Genomic DNA, 23,411 nt, shown 5'->3' with positions numbered 1-23,411 from the left:
GAGAGAATGTTTTCTCTCCATGTGACTCTCCTTAGGCACACTCTACATCATTGATCATTTTCCTCTGTGGTTCTATAATCTCCTTGATCAGAAAATTTGGAGCACGTCTGAGTTACATGATATTACAGTACAGGTTCTCCTATGTCCCGAGTCTTCACTGACCTTGAAAGGCTAGGGCCAAAATGTTGGCTGACCTTGCAGCCCTTCCTTTTCTCCAATTTTTTATCTGCAACCTTAGGTTGTTAACCCTCCAGAAGAGAAGCTTATTATTACCCTGCAGCATATGCAGTTCGGTTTACCCTGTCTGTCTAAATGTCAGACATCTTAGGCATAATGAGGACATAGGAAATGTCCTGCTCAGGGGACGCCCATGACCTGCATTTACCTCAACAGCCCCTTTAAAGTGGAGAAGAAATCAAAACTTTCCAGCCAACCTACCAGATGTGATTTAAATACGGGAAACATGACTGATTTCCAAACATTATTACAGAAAAGACACATTGCCATGAATCCCCCTTGAAATACCCCCTCCAAGTCTGAACACATTCATCCTATCGTATTTCCACTTTCTGAAGTGGTTCTAGAAGTGTCTTTTTGAGGTGTGATCAAAAATACAGTGAAGGCCCGTAAGGACCTCAGTGTGCCCTCATCCACCTCATTCATTGGATTCCAACACGTCAGCTTCTGTCCCCGTGTAAGTGTGCCCCAGGGGCGGGCCCAGCATGGCAGGCCGGGGGATCGGACCCCAAGCCCCGCACCTGCACCTGCTTGCAGGCGCTCTAATACACGGAGCTATTTGGCTGGCCCTTCTGTTAGGATTTAAACATTCACCATAGTGTTCGATCACATTCCCACAGTGGGAAGACTCTCCCGGAGCAGGTGCGCTCTGGCAAATGCACAGCGAGCTCTCCAGGCTGAAAAGGAAGGACTGGACGGGAACTCCATGCGGAGAAGCAGAGCACCACCAGGGCGACTGCACAGACAGCAGCAGCCCCAGTGTAGCTGATTTTCTTCTAGGCTTTTAGTGGGATCCGCTTCATGCGGCAATTTCTAAAGTGGGCCACGGGGCCGACAGTATGAGGATTTAATCTGGAAAGCTGCTGCGAAAGAGGGAGGAGCAGGGCCATGCTGGTGTGAAGTTTCCACACGTTAGTGACATCGAGTTAGTGCGAATCCCAGCCAGACTGTTTAAATTAGGGCACTCGCTGCAGCCCGCAGGACAAATAACGAAAGGAACGCTGTACATTTTTAAAGACCTAAAGCAGTGTATCAGTCACAAAAGAAGGCAGGAATGGAAGAACAGAAGCACATAAAGTTATAAACACAGAAAACAAAGAGCAAAGTGCTGACATAATCATATGTTATATTAGTACAAGGAAATTAAACCTTTAATTCTAAGACCCAAGGAGGTTCAAAGAACAAAGTTATAGAAATATGTACCCTGCCAGTAGTAATCGAAAGAAAGCAGAGGCCTTTACACTGACATGAGACAACATGTAGTTTTCAGATAAAAATTGTTACCATGCACAAAACCCAGTGCGTGCGGCGGCACACACCTGTAGCCCCCCGCCGAGGAGGCTGAGGCCGGAGACCGTAAGTCGGAGGTCAGCCTGGGTTAAGCAGCCAGTTACAGCCAGCAGTCCTGGGGCATATAGCAAGACCCGATCTCAAAAACGACAAGGAGGAGAGGGAGACAGAAGGAGAGGTTTCACAGTGACAAATTTTAATGTAACTCAGTGGCACAGTGCCTGCCTGACAAGTCCAAGGTCCTGAGTTCGATTCCCAGTACCAAAAAAAATCTATTTGTAATAGCATCATCAAATGAAAGAAAATACTTCGGCATGAATTTAATGACTTATTGTAAGATTTGTTCACTGACAATTGTGAAACATTGTTCAAAGAAATTAAGAAAATAAATAATAAAAATGCATGCAGGTTCATGCTTAAGAAAACTGAAGGTTGTTATCTGACAGTATTTGCCAAACTGGCCTATTAAACTAATACAAACTTTATCAAAATTTGGTGGTCTTCTTTCAAAAATTGACAAACTGATTGTAAAATTCACATAAAAGTTCAGTTGGCCTGAATGATCTTCAACAGAAAGAAGAAAGTTAAAGATTTATATTCTGAGTTCAGAACACACTGTCAAGCTCCAGTGATCGAGAGGTCCTGGGCTGGCGTGAGAACGGACATGCAGCGCAGCAGGCTAGAATGGGGGACCCAGAAAGGGCCGCACTCACCTCTGCACAGTGGGTTTTACGTAAGGGTGCCAAAGGAGTCCACGAGAAGAGAACAGTCTTCGTGCTGAGTGTTCCTGGAAAAGCAAACTGGTTATCTCCAAGCATGAAATTAAATTGAGCTTCTACATATATGCACAAAACTGGATCATAGACTCAAAGGTACAAGTTAAAAGTTATAAGAAAAGCAGGAGTAAATACTCATGATTTGAGTTAGACAATGGTTTCTTTAATTAAAGGATAATATAAAAAACACAAGCAATAAAAGAAAAAGTAAATTACACTTCAACAATGTTAAAACTTTTTCCAATATCACTAAGTAAAATAAGGTAATTCATAAAACAAGAGAGCATATTTATAAAACATACCTGTTTTTGCATGTAAAATGTATAAAGAACTCTTATTATTCAGTAAAAAAGATAGCTTACCTTAAAAATTGATGAAGGATATGTGTAGACATTTCTCAAAAAAAAAAACATACACTTTCACCAGGGGGCGGGGCTGGCTGGCATGTGGTGCTGGGGGATTGAACCGCGGTCCCTGTGCTAAGCTTGTTCTAAGTAGGTGCTTTAGACCACTGAGCCATCTCACCAGCCCCTCCTCATCCTCATTTCACTTTTCTTATCAATAGTTTCTTTCCAACTGGCAATGTCTGTTATACATTTTAGAGCTTATTTACTTTCAGTTTCTCACACAAGTGAGACAATACGATGTTTATGCATGTGAGTCTGATGTATTTCACTTATGAATATGCTCTCGAGTTGCATCCATTTGCCTATTAAAGGCTCAAGTTTATCCTTCTTCATGACTGAGTAGTATTCCATTGTATAAAAAGCCCACATCATTTTCTGTCCATTCCTCGGTTGATTGGCATTTGGGCTGTTTCCAAGATTACCTAGTACAAATTGTGCTGCTATAAACTTGGGGGCACATATATCACTGTGGTATAACGTTTTTGGTTCTTCTATGAAGAAACTGATAAGAGGAATAGCTGAGTCAAGCAGGACCTCTGATCCTAGCCTTTTGAGGAATCCCATACTGATTTCCACAGTGGTTGTATCAGCGTGCACTCCCCCCGAGAGTGGAGAAGGCTCCTGTTTCCCCAGAGCCCCTCACAGCCAATGATTGCTGCTGCTGAACATTGTTTCATTCACTTATTTGCCATGTTTCTTCCACTGAGAAGTGTGCATGCATCTAAGATGCCCAGTTTTGGATTGAGTCTTTCAATTTGGGGCTTGATTTTTTTTCAGTTCTTTATATATTCTAGATATAAGTCCTTTACTTGAGGGACAACTGGCTGTGAGGCTTGCCCATTGTGTTGGTTGTCTTTTCACTCTATTGATAATTTCTTTTGTTTTGCAAAAGCTTTTAATAAGGTGAGATCCCATTTGTTGATTCTGTGTAGTGTTTTCCATGCTGCCTGGGTTTTTTATGAAGTCTGCCTTCCCTTAGGTCTTCAAGATTTCTGCCTATTTTGTCTTCCAGTAAATCTAGTGTTTCTGTTTTAGCATTTAGAGTTTTGATCCATTTTGACTTTAGCTTAGTACATGGTGAATGACCTGAGTCTAGTTTTAGTCCCCCACATGCGGAGAACCAGTTTTTCCAGCACTATTTCTTAAAGAGGCTGTCTTTCTTTAGTGAACCTATTTAGCACCTTTGTCAATGACAAGGTAATTGAGTGTTTGCATCTTCTATTCTTTTTCACCAACCTCTGTGTCTGTTGTTGCTTGTTTTGTTTTTTACCAATATCATGATGATTTTTATCACAGTAGCCTTGTAGTATAATTTCAGGCCAGGGACTGTGATGTCCCCTAATCCACCTTGGTTGCCGAGAATTGTTTTGGCTGTTCTAGGTCTCTTCTGGTTCCAAATGCATTTTAGGAATGCTTTCTCTTGATCTGTGTGCTGTACTGATGGTATGCTGACTGGGATTGTGTTAAATCTGCTTGGGAAGTGTGGCCCTCGGCACTATGCTGCCTCATCCTATCTGTGAGCAAGGCATAGCTTGCCATTTTCTGCTACTCTCTTCAATCTCTCTTATCAGAGTACTGTAATGTTCAATGTAGCGATCTTTTAATGCCTTTGTGAGGGTGATTCCTAAGTATTTAAATTTCTTGGATACTAGTGTAAAGGGTGTGTTGTCTCTGCGTGAGTTTGTTGTTTGTGCACAGGAATACTATTGAGTTTTGAGTGTCGACTTTAGCAACATTATTTTTAATAGCAGTTGTGACTTTTAATCTGATATGTCAATCTCATTGGATTAAGTGGGATGCTCCTTGAGGGGCTGTATCACGCCCCCCTTTCCTCTCTGGTGTGCCCCTCCTCTGCCTCCTTGCAGCCATCACCCAAGCATCTCTGCTCTGCCATGCCCTTCTACCACCAGTTGAGCTAAATTAAGCCTCTTCTCCTTTAAACTGTAGGTGTCTAGCATTTTCTTAGTGGAAAAGCTCCACTACAGAAAATTGGTACTGAGAATACTGCTATGAATATACCTGACCAAGGACCAGGTGTTTAGAAGCCTTTGGAACTGATTTATGGGAGGAGAAAGGGTTGTAGAATCTAGCTAGAGAAGCCCTGGGATGCAGTAAGCAAATAATTTTATCTGTGTTCACAGCAAAGCCTGATGGGTGATTCTGGTCAGAGCTCAGAAGACCAAGATGCTGACAGGAGTGTGAACAACAAAGGCCAGGCTCGGCCGACTTCAGTGGGGCACAAGAACTCTATTGGCAGTTGGACTAAAAGCCATGTGTGTTACACTTTGACAGAAAATTTATCTATATTTTTCTTATATCCTAAGACTTTGCAAGAGACTGAGATTTAGGGTGATGGACTAAATAACCTAGTGCAGAAGATCTCAAAACACTCAAGCATTCAAGCTGTGGCATAGGTACATGCTCTTTGCTTTTAGCCAGATTGATGGATCAGGGATAAAAGACAGGCATAAAATTTGGTGGGGGGAAAGCGTTAAAATTTAGCCCAGAAGTAACCCTGTGTGTATCTGGGACCCAAAGAGGTCGGAGTGCTTAAGGGATCACCACCTTTTAAAAGAAATCAAGTACTTTGTACAGGGACAAGAAGATAGATGCCTTGAAGGCATCTGGAGAATCAGTGAGGTCCTACCCGTGGCAGGCTCAGCAGTACAAAACTGTCAACATTTCATTTGAGAAGAGAGCTCCAGACATCCTAGAAAGTTGCTTTTCTGTTGTTTATTCTCAGTGCTCAGCCAACCAGGTACTTGGAGTCTGCTGCAGCTATGGTCCAAGGGGGCTTGGCTACTGCTTCCCCTGACAGAAGGCGTCGGTGTCATTCATATGGTGCTGGTTTTGCTGGCACAAAAAGTTCAAGAGTTGCGGGATCAGGGGCTTTAAAGCAGGTCTTGAAAGAATGCCTGGAAAGCCTGGCAAGGAGCCTTGAGAGCGCAGAGCATAAGCCGAAGTTGCAGTAAGGCTAAGCATCAGAGATGCGGCCAGAGAAAGCTGCAGCCTGAGGCGGAGCCAGCCTGGCAGAGGACTCCGATCGGCAGCCAGCAAGGGTCGCAGAGCTGTGGAGGGGCCCGAGGGAGGAGGGGTTCCCCAATCCCTTTGGAACGCACGTCTCACCACTGCTTGTCCCAGAGGCTGGAAATGAGGCTACAGGGCGTGATGTCGGCCCTGCTGCTGCTCTGTCGGGCTTTGACACCCCCACCCCTCTCTTTGAGAATGGGAATGTCTGCTTGTGTCGTTTCACCTTGGGATAGTGAATTTTAACAGGTGTTCATAGCACTTTTGCCTTAAGTCTTAGAAGAGACTTGGATTGGACTTCTGAAAAACACTGGAGCTCTGGACTTGAGGGAAGGAGCTGCTGCGTATCTGGCTGAAGGCAGGACAGTTGCACTCGGAAGGGAAGAATTATGAACCTGATATTATCTCTGTTTGGAGGTTAAGGCTTGAGGAAATGCTTTGCATTGAAGTTGACAAGGGGCAGACTGTGACAGTTAATCCTGATATTGATACAAGGAGGAAAACTGGTCTTGGTGGGTGACCTCCAAACCACACAAGGAAACTCCAAGTGACATAGAGAAAAACGATCTCGACCTGGCCTGAAGGAGTTCGTGTTCTCTAAAACCGAAGAATGAATTTTAGGAACAAACGGTGGTTATGAGCAGAATATATTTACTGAGAGAAAGAAAGCTCCAGGGACAGGAGGGGGGTCGAGCGGGTAGTTCCCTCCTGGGAAGTTGTCTCTTGCAGGGACTTTTATAGAGGAAAACCATGTGGTGAGGCGGGTCTAAGGTGGTGGAGAAGACATGGGAACTGCTTAGTTGGGCAGGAGGTGGGACCAAATTATGGTCAACCAATGAGATTACAAGCACCATTGCTCAGGTGAAATTGATTATATCCAGTATCAAATGGGAAAGCGAGTCACGTAGCAAGTGGGCAAGAATATAGGACAGGGTCTCTTCCTGTTGGGGGCTGGGCTAGTGACTCATTTGGCCTCTTTCAAGGTGATCGATACCTATGTAGAACATCAATCCCTAGTGCCCATCCCTAGGGAAGTATGTAGCTGTGCTTCCTCTTCTTGTCTTGGTCTTGAGGTGTGGCCCATGTGGGAGTGTCTGTCTCTTCCAAGTTGCAAAGTCACCTTGTCTTCCATCTTGTCTCCTTGAAGGCCTGGCCCTGTTTGACTGCCTATAATATTTCTGTCTAACTCAGCTGCCTGCAACAATATGTCAACTTCACTGGGCTAATAAACACCTGGCAGGTTGGGTAGCATGCCCTGGTGTGCTTGGGAGGCGAGGCCTGGGTGCGCCGTGGTCCCCCCTTCTTTCTGGTGCTGCTCCTCGACTCTGCCTCCTCCTGAGCTGCTCTGTCTGCATGCCCTTCGCCTTTCTACTGTGATGCTCCTGCCTTGGCACCAGCTGAGTTTGTCCTGCGTCTCCTGAAACTAGGGCCAAGCTCAACCACTCCTCCTTTAAGTGTGGGCGTCAGGCATTGTGTCCCAGTGACCAGATAGTGACTCATACTGCTATACAGTAGAGGAGACCCAAACGCCCGCCAGGGGGTGAATGAATAAGTACAGTGTGGTCTGCCATAAAATGGAATCTTATTCAGCATGACAAGGAATGAAGTCCTGAGAAACACTGCCACATGGATGAACCCTGAAAATACGACAGGAGAAGCTCAGCACGAAAGGCCGGAGAGTGCATGATTTTGTTTGTATGAAATGATAGCGAAGTCTGTAGAGATAGCAAGTAGGTCAGAGGGGGCGCAGGGTGTGTGTGTGGACCTTTCATGGATTCAGGTTTATTCTTGGGTCATAAAAGTGTTCTGGACAGGATTTGTGACGGAGGGCTGGGGATGTAGCTCAGTGGCATAAGCGCCTGCCTGGCAAGCGCGAGGTCCTGAGTTTGATCCCAGGGAACCAAACAAAAAAAGAATTTTGGGGACAGAGAGAGCAGCTCAGTGGCAGAGCACTCACCTTGCATGTGGGAGGCTGTGGGTTCTAGCCCCAGCATGGAAAAATTAAAAAGCCAGGCCAGAGATTGCGTGATGATCACGCAGCTCCACGCAGACAGCAGGGTGCTGAGTGCAGATGCGCTGCAGAAGGGAAGGAGTGATGAGCAAGGGGGAAAGAGGAAGGAGAAAGGGGGAGAGGCGGAGGGAGGGGGACCGGGGACCTCGCCAGTCCCTGCCAACCCCCGCGTCATCTGCACCACATCTGAAGGCAGAGCGCCCGGGCTGGAGACCCGGACCGCAGAGCGCAGCAGAGAAGGAGCAGCAGGGCTGAGCGCAGGGCAGACCCCTAGGAGCCAAGCTGGGATGACCAGAAGCTCAGGCCACATCCCTCCTGTCCCCCGCAGCCCCAGGGACAGACGCGGAGTGCGAGTGCGCCCTGAGCCCTGTGCCACGGCACACTCTGCTTGTGGCTTTTCCTCCATTCCTCTGGGTTCCCCAGGAAGCAGCCCCCACGGTGTGGTGGACATGAAAGGATTTTATCAGGGAAACTCCTGTGCAAGGACTTCTAGTGAGCTGCGGAGGCTGGAAGGTCTGCAGACCACGGTGCCCCTGCTCTGAGGAGGGGAAGGCGCGAAGCACCTGGCCTGCGGCACCTGACTCGGTGTGCAGGGCACGGCCGGCCACAGTCCACAGGGAGTTTCCGAGCCAAAGCACCAGTACAGGAGCTCAGTCCTGCCTCTGCCCTTGCTGCCCATGGTGATTGACTGTGGGCATCCAAGGAGCCATGTCCACTACACAGCCCACTGCTGGAGGCCAGAGCTCAGTGACAGGGCCCTGGGTCACTGTGCTTCCTGTCGCTAATCTGGACTCCTGGCCACCACTGTGTGTGGCTGGATCTGGCTCTCACTGACTCTGCTGCTCAGCGCAGGCCGGACTCTGCCCTTCTCTGCAGGGTCACTGCGTAGCACCCCCCTCCCCCCCTCGCTGCTGACTGCTGTCCCTCCAAAGCTTTCTTCAGCCACTGTCGGAAGGAGTTTTCCCCAACACAAATCTAATGTCAATCCTTCCTTAAAGCCTTCCATAATGATTTTGCCCACTCCCTTGAAATCCACAAATGGAACCCTTGCTTTGAAGAAGAGATTGATTGGACATTTAATCGAACAAGATGCCCTTGAACCAGTAGCACTGTTGCGTTACCCAGCGCGCACGCCTGCTGAGGTCGGGCTCCACGGAGCCTGAAGGGCAGTTTAACCAGGACGCCTCGGTGTTTCCTGTCCCAGCAGCCTCGCACTTTCTGCTGGCCTTGGTGGGGAATTAACACCTACCTGCAGGGTGACTCAGCCAAACTTATCAACAGCAAGTTGACCATAGGAGAGCAAAAACAAAACCTCAGTGCACGCACGCGGCTGTGAGCTCTTACTCTAGAATTCTGCCTCCACTGGCGTCTTCTGACACACTCTGATGCTGCACCACCTGAGAGGCGCAGGGTGGCACCTTTGGAAATGTGGTTAATCGAGCCCTCCTCTCCACATGGGACGCCCCTGATCAGCTCAGGCCAGAGCTAGGGAAGTCGTTGGCGCAAAGCGTGTGAGTGGGCGTGGGGCTCCGTCTCCTCCCTCCTGGAGCTCTTCTCGATGGCGCAAGTCGCCTGTCACACCTGGCGGAGCTGGATCATGACAGCTCGCCACAAGCTTTTATTGAAAGAGGAGACTAATTTTAGTTTTCCCTATGCTGTGCTGAATCCGTCCGATTTAGTGGCAGGCCTTGAGGAGCAAGCCTGATGGGAAAGCTGAGTGCCACAGCAGGCCCAGCTTCGGCCCCTCGGGTGACTGTTTCGTACAGCTCACTGTGGGCACTGTGAAGTCCATGCCCTGTGCACACTGACGAGCTTGCCACAGAGGAGTCTGAGTCGCCCTGAGGGTCAGGACCGGGTCACACCTGCCACAGAAGCGCTCACCATCCGGGCTTAGCCCCACACAAGCGAGCCGCCTGGTGCCATCCGTGTGACGGCCTGAGGGAATCCTGCCTGGTGGTCTGTTACCCACCTGGGCACCCTTGCAGTCATACCTCAGAGATCCTCACTCAGGACTCGGCCTCTGAGACTCCCCGAGATCAAGCGCTTGAGGCAGCCGCTCCAGAGGCAGCCCTTGTTGTGCAGATAGCCATTCAGAACGCCGGCATCTGTTGAAGATCGCAGTGGCAAGAGGGGACCAAGACTTGTAACCTCTCCGTCCCGGACACCCCCGAGCCCTGCAGGCGCCTGGAGGGGAGTCAGAGCCTGGTGAGGACAGGCTTCCTCTCGCCGTGCTCCACAGCCTCACGGAAGAGCGCAGGTGCAGTGCCTGCACAGGATCACAGAGAGGGACCCGGGCAAACGTGTCTCTGGGGAAGGCTGCACTCGGAGCGGGCCACGACGCTCCCTGGGTCGTCTGGGCTGGTCCTGGTGCCCAGTCAGCCACACAGTGTTCTGCGTGTTCTGTGAGGGTGGTTTTGGGTGAGATTGATGTTTAGCTCCGTGGGTCTGAATGAAGCAGGCTGCTCTCCAAGATGGGGTTGGGGTTCATCCAAAGCGTACAGGGCCAAAACAGGCCCCAGATGGGAACACGCATGCGCATGCACACACATGCACACACTGCCACACCCAGCAAGGAGGCTGCAGCCAGCAGACGGCTCTCAGACAGGAACCCCAGCGTGGCCACCTGCGTGGGCTTTGGACTGGCTGGCCGCTGCACACATGCTCACCCTCTCGGTTCTGTTTTCCTAGAGAACCCTCACTAACCTACAGGCCGAGAGGTTTCCCTGGACCTCCTCTCAGGCCCACACCTGAGAGAAGAAAGGAGAGAGACAGAAGCCCAAGGAGAATGGCCCACAGTGAGGGAGCTGGCCCTTTTGGGCTGGGGCAGTGCTGAGCTGCCAAAGGGCAGCCCTCCCCCCAGCGGGCGCGGCAGGGACCTGTCTCCACCCCAGAGTCCTCGGCCTGATTAGGGGCCGGACCTGGGCCAGCTGGGTGCCAGAGCCAGCCCGGCGTCCTGCGCTGCATGTGTCCACCTGCTCTTTCAGCTCCTCCGTCTGCTGCGCCTGCCTGCCCGCCTGCCCGCCCCCATGCTGACCTCTGTGAGCTCCTCATGTCCCCTCGCCCCGCCTGTCTGTCTCTCGCTCTGTCTGGCGGGCGGCAGCTGCACCTGTGATTTCTCCTCTGGCACCGCCTTGCTCTTGTCTCCTGGTGTGGCCCATACCCCGCGGGTCTTTGTAACCTCTTTCAAACCCTCCTCTAACTGCTTAACCTAAGTGTGGCATCCTTTTGTGGCCAGACCCTGACTCAAACCCCTCCCTCTTAGGGTTGCCAGGTTTGCCAAATAAAACTACAGGATGCCGGCTTGGTAGTGAATTTCTGACAGGAAATTCAGTGACACATTCTCAGCGTCAACATCTCTCAGTGTCATTGTTTCCCTGACATCCAGACGTGCCCAAGCTCCTGTGTCTCGCCTGACAATCACAGCCTCACTGTCAGTGATAATATACTTTGTACATATCGGTGGACTTCAGCTGATACCTGAAATCGGGGTAACCGGCCCGTGGTAACCCTAATTAATACTTGCGACGCAGACATAGTCCTACTTCATAGGATCGTCCTTTAAGTGTGTGCCTGTGTGCGCACGTGTGTGTGTGTGTGTGTATGTGCACGTGTGTGTATGTGAGTGTGCATACAGAGAGAAAAGTGGGAGGCCAAGGAGAGCGGGATAGGAAGGGTGAGGAGCGAAGCTCAGAGAAGTTGGGGCACGCCCCCAGCCTCGGGCGCAGGCAGCGCAGTGGCACGCCTCTGAGCACCGGGACCCGCACGCAGGGCCGCAGCCCTGTGCCGCTCCTAATGGTGTGATGAAGGCTTTTGTCCTTCAAAACATCTCCCAGAGATTTGTATCAAAAGATAGTCTTGGGCACCAGGGATCCTACTAGTCAGAGACTAACTGTAAACACGCCTGTGTGTTCTTCGGTGGCCAACTTGTAGAACTTATTCTCTGTAATAACATGAATTTTTTTTTTTTTTTTTTTTTAAGATTCAGGTTAACTCCTCTCTTCTCACAAAGAGAAAAAATAGACAGGAAGAAAGGAAAGAAGGGAGGGAGGGAAGAAGTGAGCAAGAAGGGCAGGGAATGAGAGGAGGGATGGGACTAGAAGGTGTATAGTTCCAATAGCTCAAATAAGCACAGTAAAAAATTGAACGATGGGTTCTTGTACTCTATGTTGAAAACTCAGAATGTACATAGTCATCAAACAAGTCATCGCTGCTCTCAGGCAGCCGCTGCTGGGAGACTCCCACCTGCCTCTGAGACCCCCGGGACCAGGCCCCCGCGGGGCTGCGAGCCACGTTGGCACAGGGCTGCCAGCAGGGCAGCTCTCAGCACTTGCGAGGTGGGTGTGAAAAGACAGCGCTTCCATTTCGCTATCTTCTGAGGCTCCCAGAAGGCCCCAGGTACCCAGCCCGTGTCAGGCAGCTGCTCCTAAGCGTGTCCCACCGACCCACCCCTCCTCGGCAGGAAGGGGGGAACGACAGGAAAAGCAGAGGTGCGTATCTGCGTAGACACCCAAGAAATGAGAAGGAATGCTCTAGAATAGTGTGGCTTCCAGAAAGACAGGCGTCTGAACGATGCAGGTCCTGCAGGGGACCTGGGACCTCGAGGTGCTCTGGCAACCGCAGGCGCCCTTTGCTGGGCACCGCAGGGAGCCGTGAGGTCCCCAGGCCCTGCCCCACCAGCTGGCTCCAGGAGGCTGGGGTTACCTGGCCCCTCCGCAAGCTGTGGCAGAGCTTTCCTGAGGCCCTACCCTGGTGGTGGGCCATGGGCAGCTCTGTCGGGAAGTTCCTCTCCTCACAGGCTTCCCGAAGCTTTTCCATCTAGACCCCTCCTGACTGCCCCTCTGCAGGGAGCCTCTGCCGGGTCACCCAAACGTTGCCATGTCGGGGCCTTGAGGAGCGTCCTGGAAGCCAGTCCTCGGGGCAGGGTAGAGCCGCAGTCAGAGCTCGCCTCACCTGTGACCGTCTCTCGAAGCCACAACTTGCCCTGTGACCTTTCAGAAGTCCCTCAGTCACTCTGAGGACCAAACAAGACCCCTGCCTGGAGATCAAAGGGTAGACACTCAATCAGTGTTCGTGTGCTTACTGTTATCCTCAGCACCTGGGTAGTGGCAGGCTCCCGGCATTCGGGCTTCTGGAAGCATTCTTGCCCCTCTCCCTGTTATCAGCCCCTGGGCTGGGCACCTCCCTCTGTCCTTCCCTGCTGCCCTCTGGAGCGGGCATCCTGAGAGCCTCATGCATGGGCACATCCTCTCCAAGACTGCCTGCTCGCAGCGAGCAATCATTTCTTTGCACAGCCCCCTGGAGCCGCAGAACCACTTATGGCCGCAGGAGCGTGGCTATCTGGGAGGGGCTGGACGTCTGGCTTCTGCAGTCTAGAATCCCCTTCCTCACTATCCTCGCTGTTTTCCTGCAGATCCCAGCATGAAAAGCTGCTGCACACAAAGCTGTCCTCTTGCCTGCGATCCTGTGTGCCTGGATGGGGGTGCTCAGTGCCATCGGAGGCCCCAGGCCAGGAAAAGCAGCTCTCACTGGTGGCTGGAGCCACTGTTCACGGCCACAGCCCCAGGTTGCCCTTGGGCCTGGTGGGAGGAAGGAGGGAGGGAGGTGCGGCTCGCCCAGGCCTCCGTTCTCTACCTGGGGTGCTAGGCCTCCAGGCCCATCCCAGGTGACTCTGGGAGGACTCACAGCTGCAGGGGAACACCGTCAGGCTCCCATGAAGGCAGGACCAGGTGGACCCACACCCTCCTTCTCCCTGAAACCACCTGCCACCCTTTGCATGAGGACTGCATGCTAGAAGCACTGGGGTCCCTGAAGCAGCTGCTGACCCAGAACAGGTAAAGCCCAGCTTCCCTGGCAGCCGTGCGGGACCTCCCTGAAGCCCGCGTTCCCTGCTGCACCAGAGCAGCTGGCTCAGGAAGGGCGGCTTTCCGCTCACCTCTGGCCACGTCCTTCCTGCTCTCTGCCCCAGAGGTGACCTGAATTCACAGCGAGGATGAGAGCTGCTTCTGGGCACCCGGCCCAAGACCGGGGCTGTGGCGACGGCACTCCCATGTGCCTCCACCGCACCAAGCAAGCCTGGGGCCTGGCTGCTATGGCGATTCCTGTCTGTCTCCAGCTGGCAGAGGGGCCACAGCTGGTGGCCTGAAGGCTGTGGTTCGTGGGGCTGCACGGAAGCTGTCAGCAATGCTGAGCACCTCTGGAAGTCCCAGGCGAAGCTCTGTCTGTGCCTTCGGGAGCTCACGGAGGCTCCTGTGAGCTCTGCTCTGGGCCACTCCCCCTCCCCTCGGAGCCTGGCGCAAGGCAGAAGGGCAGAGGTCGTAAGGGACCCCACCTCCTGGCCAACCCCAAAGACCAGGGTCCACATGGACCGGGTCTCCCAAGTCTCCCTCACAGGTACAGAATCAGGCTGGCCCCAAGGGTGGGAGGAGGGTGAGTCCCACCTGCCCAGTGGGAACATTTCCACTTATTGTGTGGGATTGCTAAAAGGTTCAAATTAGATACTGTGGTTAAAATTCTTGGCAAATTATTTTTATCTCTTGAGGCTTTATGTTTATTTTTACTAACTCTACACATAACTACATAGTGGTAAAAAAAAATTAAATGCATAATTTAGGTGCAAGAAATCTACCTCTGGCTCAATTAGCTGTTTGGGGCTTTGGGGACGCGTAGGTCACCTGGCTAACTACCTTGTTTTGTCTTTGTACATTGGTGCCTCCAGACAACTCGCAAACAGTTTCCTCTTTCGGGCCAGATAACTCCGTCTTGCCTCACAGCAGAGAATTACCATTGCCGTCTGACACAGAGGGACACGGAAGCGCACAGCTGTCGTGTGGCGATGGCGATCCACCCAGGTTCTTCCAGTGCATGGCAGGGTGCTCTGGAGGATGCAAAGCCTGCTTCCATCAGCACCACTGAGTCTTTTCTAGTGGCTCCAGGGCTGAAGACACGGATTTGACACTGCCCTGGGTCGGGACTCAGAACAGAGAGCAGTGGGTGAGATGGCAGGAACATGGCTTCGGGGTTCCTACCCAGGAAGGGCTTCCTAGCCCTGCATCTGTCTTCCGATGGACTCCTTTGGGGAGGTGGAACTTGGGGTCCCCACTGCTAGCTCATGCAAGGGTGGCTTGACCTCTAAGAAGTGCCTCCTGCTCACAGCTTCTCTGAAGAATCCTGTTCTACCTGCTCTCTCTTAATTATTGTTTCAGTCCACAAAACCACAACCTCAACAATGTGGATCCACCTCCCAGCCCACGGTGCAACCCTGCTGTGCTCAGGAGTTAGGAACATCCACCTTGACTGGGCCCCTTTCTGAGCCCAGCACCTGCCCTGCAGATGCGGACCTCCCCTGGACAGCGGCCACCCCTTCCCAGCCCTTCTTTCCCAGCCCCGCATGGCTGGCTTCTCCTCAGTGCAGCCTGATGCTCTGTGCTCATTGCCTGGAGAGCACATTCCTCATCCTTCAGCTCTGTCTGCTCTGTGGCCTCCTGTCCTGGCCACCCCAGCTGTCTGCGGACTCCACTTAACCTGGTACGCAATCAGGCTGCTGGGAGTCAGGTGAGAGCGCAACTCCCGGGGTCAAGGCCAGCTGCCAGATCTGGGTAGCAGTATGCTTTCCTGGATCTCCCGCAGAGTGTCCTCTCTTCAAAGGACACTAGGCTTTTCCTAAAAAAAAAATCTTAAGGTGATCTGACTTTAACATCTTCATCTTCCTTTCCTTATAACCAAAAAACTGCCCTTACCTATAACAATCCGGTGACTACAAGGAAGAGATTCCCTTCTCCTGCCCAAGGGTAACCCCTGCATTTAGACTCTTGCAAAAATAGAACATGTTGTTTTTTCCTCCTACTTACAAAGAAGCCCTTGTTCCTGTTGTGCTCCTCCACAAGGCCCGGTGTTGGAGGGACAGCACAGAATTCATCCTAACCTGGACCCAAAAGGAAATCATTTACAAATGGAGATTTTCACCAACCCACAATAACTACTGTGAAACCCTGCCTTGTGGTCACATTCACTCTGCTGCCATGGGTGTGGGGCCACAATTCCTACAGGACACATTGCAGCGGATGCATGAAACACCTCCATTGACTGCTGTGAGTTCAAGGCCAACTGAACTATATAGCAAGACCATGTCTCAAAAAAAAATTATGGTTAAATGTTAAAATGATTGGTTTATGAATAGTTGAATGAGTGGATGTATGGACAGATATATGTCATATGTAAAGATGGAACAAAATTAAGCATTTTAACAGATAGGACATTTACAAACATGGGGAAGAAGAAGTTTATTTTCAGTGAATTCTGACCACAATGCCAGTTTAAAGGTGTAAGACCAGGGCAGAAAGATGCAGGACATTCAAAGGAAATGTGAAAGCTAAACATGATTGCAAAGTAAGCAAGAACTCTTCAGGTAGTGTGCATCTTTGGGAACACAGGAGAATTTCTAGGGGGAAAAAAAGAAACACCTCCAGCCTCAGGGCTCCAACTTTATCACAAGAAAAGCATCAGCTGGACGCAAGGGTTATGCACGCGAACACTCATTCTGCAGAGGCTTCCGTGGTTAAACACAGGAATGATGTGACCACCCAGGACTAAGGACGTGGGTAGTGAGAACAGTGCTGGCAGGAACAGGTCACTTTTGAGGTCCAAAGGCTTCCTGATGCTAGGAAGTATTTTAGAGCTAGAGTCCAACATGAAAGAATGGGTGACCACTGATTATCCCTTAAAATGTGTTTACACAAAACAGCAAAAGCAAGCTCATCCTCCAAGTAAAGTACCTCTGCTCACCTGTTCCTCGTGTTTCCAGCTGAAGTCTTCCTGTAGCTACAGCAGCAAGTGGCACAGAGGGGAACCTGCATGCTGAGCCCCGGCAATCCTGCCTTGCGGCTGCACAATGGCTCTACCTTGGATTGGCAGACAAGGCCCGTTTTGCTAACTAGGGGGGCATAATCAATAACAAGAGAATGACGGAGAAAATAGTAGATACCTTTTGAACCTCTACTGTATGCCAGGCGTTGTGTCTAACTCCTTTCGCTCACTTAATTTTCAATGACATCCTGTAAACAGGTGTGATCACCACTCCGGCTTGCAGAGGAGCGCCCTGTGGGTGGGAGAGCCTCGGAGGGCCCAGCCAGGCCCAGGGCCTCGGCCGGTGGGACAGCATGGTACAGCAGGGCAGCCTGACCTGCAAAGGCGGAGCAAGCTCTCAGCAATGAGCAGGCTGAATGTTCTGACCCAAACATGCATGCTTGTGTGAGAACATTCCTGTAGGGCTGTGTGTGTGCACAGGTGTGCACGCACATGGGCACAGAGAATGGAAAGATCTGTGCACAGACACCTGTGGAGATGTTCTCCACAGAGCAGGCACACGCACAGTCCTGAAGCACCCCTTGGCGGGCTGCCCACTGGGCTCCTTGCCAGGCACCAGCTCTGGAAGTTCGGGTGCATCCCAACAGTCTGGCCCACAGAGACCCCGTCTCTCACCAGCCAGTCTCATGGGAGACTGTTGTACCTGACACAGCCACTGGAGAGGCCTGGAGTTGGGAACCTGGCTGCGGCAGGCAGACTTGAGGACGCCCACCCCCATTCCTGTCCTCTGGAGAGTGCTCCTCACTTTAGGAAGCAGCGAGGTCATCCTGGGCTTGGGCTGCTTCACGCAGCATAGCTGACTTTAAGAAAGGAAAACCCTTCAGTGGCCACCCACTGGCCCCCACACACTGGTCAGATCTGGTCTGGAGGTCAGACAGGGACAGTAGGGGGCTGTGTAAGTAGGCACCAGTCTCCAGGGCTGATGCAGGATGGCTGCACTCAAGGACTGAGAACAAATCCTGCTGCACTCTGGCAAGAACAGAGGCCTTCATCCTGTAGCTGAGGAGAGCTGCATTCTGTCAACTGTCGTGTTTTGTGGTGGCAGTCCCGAGGATTAAGCGCAGGGCTTTCACACTATGCTGCATCCCAGTCCTTTTATATTTTTTATTTTGAGACAGCATCTCACTGAGTTGCGCCGGCGGGGCTCGAAGTTGTGATCCTCCTGCCTCAGCCTCCCAAGAATGCTTGGATTCCAGGCTGTGCCACTGAGCCTAGTTATGAAGGAGCTTGTCTTGTTCTCCAGACCTCCAGGTAAGAAATCCCCAGTGCATGTGAGACCCCGGAGAGAACCAGTAGAACCCACGGAGTCCAGAGCAGCTTGCCACCAGCAGGGGCTCCTTGGAACTGCTTGGTTTGCAGTAATTGGCTGTGTGCCTTGGGAACAAGATCCCTGGCCATGAGGTGACTCAGGTGCCTGTGCGTATGCACTCACCAGAGGTCTTCCAAGGGGTGTCTTTACAACTATGGGGGGATGGCGCAGGATGGAAAACCTTGGGGAAGGAGTAGGGACAGGAACAAGGGCCACTTGCTGCGTGGGACCTGGGGCACACAGCACAGCGGCTCAGTGGCCAGCGTTGTCATGAAAACTCGAGGCAGCAGTATGGCAGGGCCCTCAGAGCAGAAACCTGACCCGAGAGCACCACACGAAGGCGGCTCCCTAGCCAGGGTGCCCTCACAGAGGGCACCCTACACCCCAAGGTTGTGGTGTGGAGAGAGGCCGCAGGGCTCACATGGGATCTGCAGGCCAGGCCAGGCAGGGCTCCTGGGGACTTTTATCAGTATGAAGGACATTTGTAGGCAGCTGACCAATCTCCCCAGGCCCCTGTTGGCCCTGTTTGCTGAGCATCAGTTCCTGGTTTCTAGTGGCCTTGGGTTAGGTGTTTGCAAAACCCTGCTACTCGACCTGGTGGCCAGCCAGTGCCCCAATTTAAAAGCACTGCCTGCCTGTGAATCCAGCAAGGGCTGAGGGCCAGTGGAGTCTGTCCAAGAACTCAGCAGTTTAATGCGTTTTGCCATGGAGATTAGGGCCCTCACAGCCTGGGCACCGGCTGGCTGCGAACAAGGTGCGGGCTCATTGCGCATTCTGTCCAGGCTGCGCCCATTATCCAGGGGTGAATGATCCGGTTTGGGGATTTTCCATGCCTCTGGCTTCTCCTCCCTTCTCCTCTCTGCCCTTTGGCCACATTACAGATCAAATTAGTCTGTCTTTGAGAGGATAGAAGGGGAAGGGACAGGTAGAATTCAAATTGGCCAATTCTGAGCATGTTCCCTGCTCTAATACAGAAGATCAAAACCAAAGGCTAGCGTGCAGTCTGGATTATCAGTGGATTATATTTAATCTATGCCAGACCGCCCCTCCATTACCAGAGAAATCCAAGCGTTGTGGCATGGGGACTCGCTGTATTCACACAGATGTCAGGGCTCGGCATGGACGGGCTCAGCCAGAACCTCACAATGCATGCATGAAATGTTTGGAGGTGGAAGGGCTTCGAGACGACCCGCTCTGGAAGGCTGAGGCCCTGGGATCCGAAGCCACAGGCCCAGGGCCACGGCATGAGATGGCTGCCAGGGGGCCGTGCAGCAAAGACCTGATGCCAGCTGACTTCACACCTGTCAGGTTGGCATGGGCAGCGCAGACCAGGTGTCCCCTCTCAATGCTTCTGATGGGCGCCTCCACTGATTAGGAACTGGAGTCGAAGTCCTTTGTTCCTGCAGAGACGCCAGCGGAGAGCAAAGGCTGTGGCCTAAAGGTGCGGAGCAGCACAGCTGAGGCTGGGGCTGGGCAGGTGCTCGAGCCCAAGAAGGACTTTTCCTCCACAGGGATTAGAGGAGCTGGCAGAGAGGCCCTGCCCTGCACGCTGCTTTCCTGTAGAGAATTGTCTGCTTTACCGATCGCATTTGGAAGTAGTCAGTATTAGTTTTCCGTTAGGTGTCACCTTGTGTTCACCGATTTGCAGAAAGAGAAGGGCCCATTTCCTCTACACTGACCCCAGCCATGCAATGCTTCTTGCTGTGACAAATGTTGACACCACACAGGCGCACCTGCCACCCTGCCTGGCACTCAGTCACCCAGGTGATCAGCCTTTCCAGCTCACCTGTCCCACTCAGCCCAGCAGCAGAAACACTCCTGCCTCTGCCTCGTAGCCTGCCTGGGCTGTGGGTGTCCTGGCTCTAGCTCTTCTCCAAGGAGGAGGGCAGGGCAGGTCCCAGCAAGGCTGGACACGGGAGCAGTTGGTGTTGCTCGATCAGAGATGCAACCTGACAGAGCAACTTCGTGTGCTGTGGGGGAGCCGCTGCGTGCAGGGGCACCGTGGAGGCGGGCGGGAGGCATCTTCCGGTCGGGGCTGGCACTGGGGAGAAGCGGCGCCTTTCTTGTCTGGGCCTGGACGGCAGCGACCGCTGACATGAGCAGGCACCTGAGTCCCCATCAGAACCCGAAGCCTGAAACGCGGTGGAACCCTGGGTGCAGATCAGTGGTGCGTGCGTGGGGCTGCCGGCCCTGTGCTGTGAGCTGCGCAGCAGCTGTGGAGTCCTGGCCAGGGATTCCAGCCCTGGCCAGGCAGCAGCTCTGCCGTCGTTCCTGGTGTGCGTGTGTGCGTGTGTGTGTGTGCGTGTGTGCGTGTGTGCGTGTGTTCCAACCTATGCACTTTGTTAGCAGATGTTCTCCCAGACATTCTTCCCACAGGCAGAGCCCCCTTCTCCTTTTGCCACCCGGGAGCCAGGCTCAGTGGCCACCAGGGGCCTCTCTTCCCCCACGGCTCAGGCCCAAACCCAGGTGGAAGTGACAGGAGAGTGCGGGGAGCTGCACACAGCCGTGGCATCAGCCTATCCGGTGAACCCCAGCCAGGGCACTGTCAGCCACAGCGTCTCCACCTTCGAGGCCTGGTTCACAAGGAGCCCGGGGTGCAAGCAGGGAAGTGGGAAAGCCAGGCAGTGCCTGCTCAAAGCTCCAACTGTCCCGCCATCTCTGAGACATGCACACACGCACACACCCTGACACATGACCAAGAGGCCAGAGAACAGGAAGAGCCGGCCCTGCGCTGGTGGGGATGAGCCAAGCCAGCCCCTCCTCCTGCCCGCTCAACCCATGTGTGGCGACTGGGAAGGGCCCAGGCCGGAAGCTTTACCCTGCCTCGGTTCTGTTCCAGCTCCAGTGAATGAGGCCTACTGCTCCTGGCCTCTTCATGAGGCTTCTGGTGGCCGCAGCCAGTCTGGCTCTCAGCATCCTGCTCTCCTGGGGTCTCAGCCTCCACCACAGCCTGAGGCCCAGCCCACCCCAAATGACCTTTTCCTTTGACTGTGGCCCAAAGCCAAGCCCTGACTGAGTACAGGATCTGGTGGGGGAGTCAGGACTGGAGGCAAAAAAAGCTCTCAGCCAGTGCCGAGTGAGAAGGTCATCAGTGCAGGCACTGGGCCCCATCCGGGCATGGCCTCTCAGGGAGGCTGGGCAGAATGCGTCCCTCAAATCTGAGCCACTCTGAGCACACAGGGACTGTGGGCAGCACAGCCAGGGGCAGCGAGGGCCCTGGTGGGGAGCAGGATTGGGAACACCCGGGTTGGGAACGCCAGGTCGGGGAGCTGCTGCCGCCGCTGCCCTGGGCTGGCCTCAGGACGGGCTGCATAGGCTGAGGGTCCCCTGCCCGGCTCTCCACTCCCTCCGCCCACAGCCTTGACCTCCATGGGACGGTGAGGATGTCAGACACAAGCATAGCCTGTGGGTTCTGCCTTGTTTGACAGGAGCTCCGCTGTTGTCATTGCTCTTGTTGCTGCTGCTGTAGTTTGGGGAATGCAAACCAAGTCCAGGGCTTTGTGTCCCCAGCTCTGCTGTTTTTTTGTCCCTGTTTTATTGAGGTATAATTTGCATAGCATGAAATCCACTCATACCACATGGTCCGCTGGGCGATGTCCAATATTTCTGCAAACTTCCTTTCAGACTCTGTCGCTTACCCGTTTCCACCCTTCAGGTCAGCCCCACCAGAACCCTGGGATCCCAGAAGTGACACGGCAGTGGTGACCCTGGAGCGATGGTGACGAGTGGGCCTCCCTGGGCGGTAGCCTCAACCTGGCTCAGGACGGTGGCCGATCTCAAGGTGGGCTCTCTCTTGTCTGTGTGGACCCTGGCTCAGGCCACCCAAGAGGGAAATCAGGCCTGATGCATCGCCTTCTGCTATTTGGGCCAAACAGATCGCTGGCCAGCTGCAGTGCTTGCCACAGGGAAGGGGCAGGGGCTCAAGGCCAGGACATAGCGCCTGCTGTCTGCTGTGGTCTGCAGGTGGACCTGTTCCCCACTCCTTTTCTGTGTTGAGGTTGCCTCCTCCCTATCCCTGTGAGCTCACATTCTCCCTTCAGATCCTTCCTGGTAGCAGGATCCACCTCCTGCCTTCTTTTCCTCCCCCAGTTGTTATGATCCAGTGTTTGAACTCCAAATCACAGAAGCTGTCCTGTGGCTGCTTACGGATCTGCCATCTTCCCGAAGTCTGCAGGTAAGCCTGTTCCAGAGCACGGGGCCCACTGCTCAGAAGACCTGGGTGGCCCTGCGTTGTGCTGCTATCGCTGAGTCTGTTAACTCCAGCTCTGATTGTCTGCACTTCCTCGCGCAGAGTGCAGGTGGCTCCAGGAACCAGGTGCCAGACTATACATTATGACTGGAAATGTTAGGGCCGGCCAGAGAGCTCAGTGGATTAAAGCACCTGCTTGGGCAGACACAGGGATGGGGGTTCAATCCCCAGCATGTTGTGCTGGCCCCACCCCTGGGGTATGCTGTGATGGCTACTAGACTGGGCGAAGTGGCACATGCCTGTAATCCCAGCGTTTGGGAGGCTGAAAACAGGAGGATCACTACAAGTCCAAGCTGCGTAGTGAGACCCTGTAGATCCTGTACTAAATACACTTAAAATTAAAAAAAAAAAAAAGGAAATGTTCCTGTACCTCACCCTGAGGGGGCCAAGGCAGAGGGCCTGATGCAGCCGAAAGCAGCGAATCTCAGCCCCGAAAACTTAGTCGCAAAAGACACAGGAATCACCAGATCCGCCATCGCTCTGCCCGCTGCAGCTCGGCTGCTCTGGGCCGGGTGGGCGGGTGCTGAGCCCCGTGCGGAAGCCTTTCTTTATGGTAGCACAGCATTTCACTGTAGCTGCATGATTCCTTAGAGGAGGCCCAGGACATGCAAGACTGAGGGCCAAGGGTGTGAGATACTAGACGCTTCTCGGGCAGAGGTGCAGGCGGAGGGAGGAATTCCAAGGGTCTCAGGCACAGCGGGCTAACTGGGGCTGCCAGTGACTAACTGAACCCTTGGACGTTTCATAGTAAGTGGAGGACTTTGGATGTGCCTGACACAAAGAAATAAATGTCTAAGGAAGCCGGCACGCCAGCCACCCGACCTGGGTCATTACACTGGTGGTCATGGGTGACACTGCTGCGCTGTGCCCAGTGAGTGCCTAAAGCTATCACAAATTAAAAGTTCTTCTAAAATATCTCGGAAAAGATATTTCTGTTCATTTCCTGGGTTCAACTTTGAAACTATGATAAATTTTCCTGATCCATAAAAACATAAAAAGAACATAGGGAGCTGGCCAAATAGCTCAGCAGTTAAAGTGCCTGCGAGCAGGCGCAGGGGCTAGTGGTCCAATCCTGCTGTGCTGGGCCCGCCCCCAGAGCGCACTGAGAAAGCAATTGAGACTGGGCGTGGTGGCGCACACCTGTAATCCCAGCTCTTGGGAGGCTGTAAACAGGCAGATCACTGAGTCTTATCTAGTAGTGAGACCCTGAGCACCTGTAGACCTTTCCCTGAAATACAAAAAA

At 52.8% G+C, this 23,411-nt stretch overlaps 1 pseudogene; it reads left to right on the top strand.

The window, feature by feature from the left end:
* LOC101564652 overlaps positions 1-22,255 on the top strand; it is a 56,692-nt pseudogene extending 34,437 nt beyond the window's left edge.
* The last annotated feature ends 1,156 nt before the right edge of the window (positions 22,256-23,411 follow it).

Source organism: Octodon degus, unplaced genomic scaffold, assembly GCF_000260255.1.
Source record: "Octodon degus isolate 3935 unplaced genomic scaffold, OctDeg1.0 scaffold00126, whole genome shotgun sequence".
Classification (NCBI taxonomy): domain Eukaryota; kingdom Metazoa; phylum Chordata; class Mammalia; order Rodentia; family Octodontidae; genus Octodon; species Octodon degus.
The sequence above is the reverse complement of the archived record's forward strand: the minus strand, read 5'-3'. Positions and strand labels throughout refer to the sequence as shown.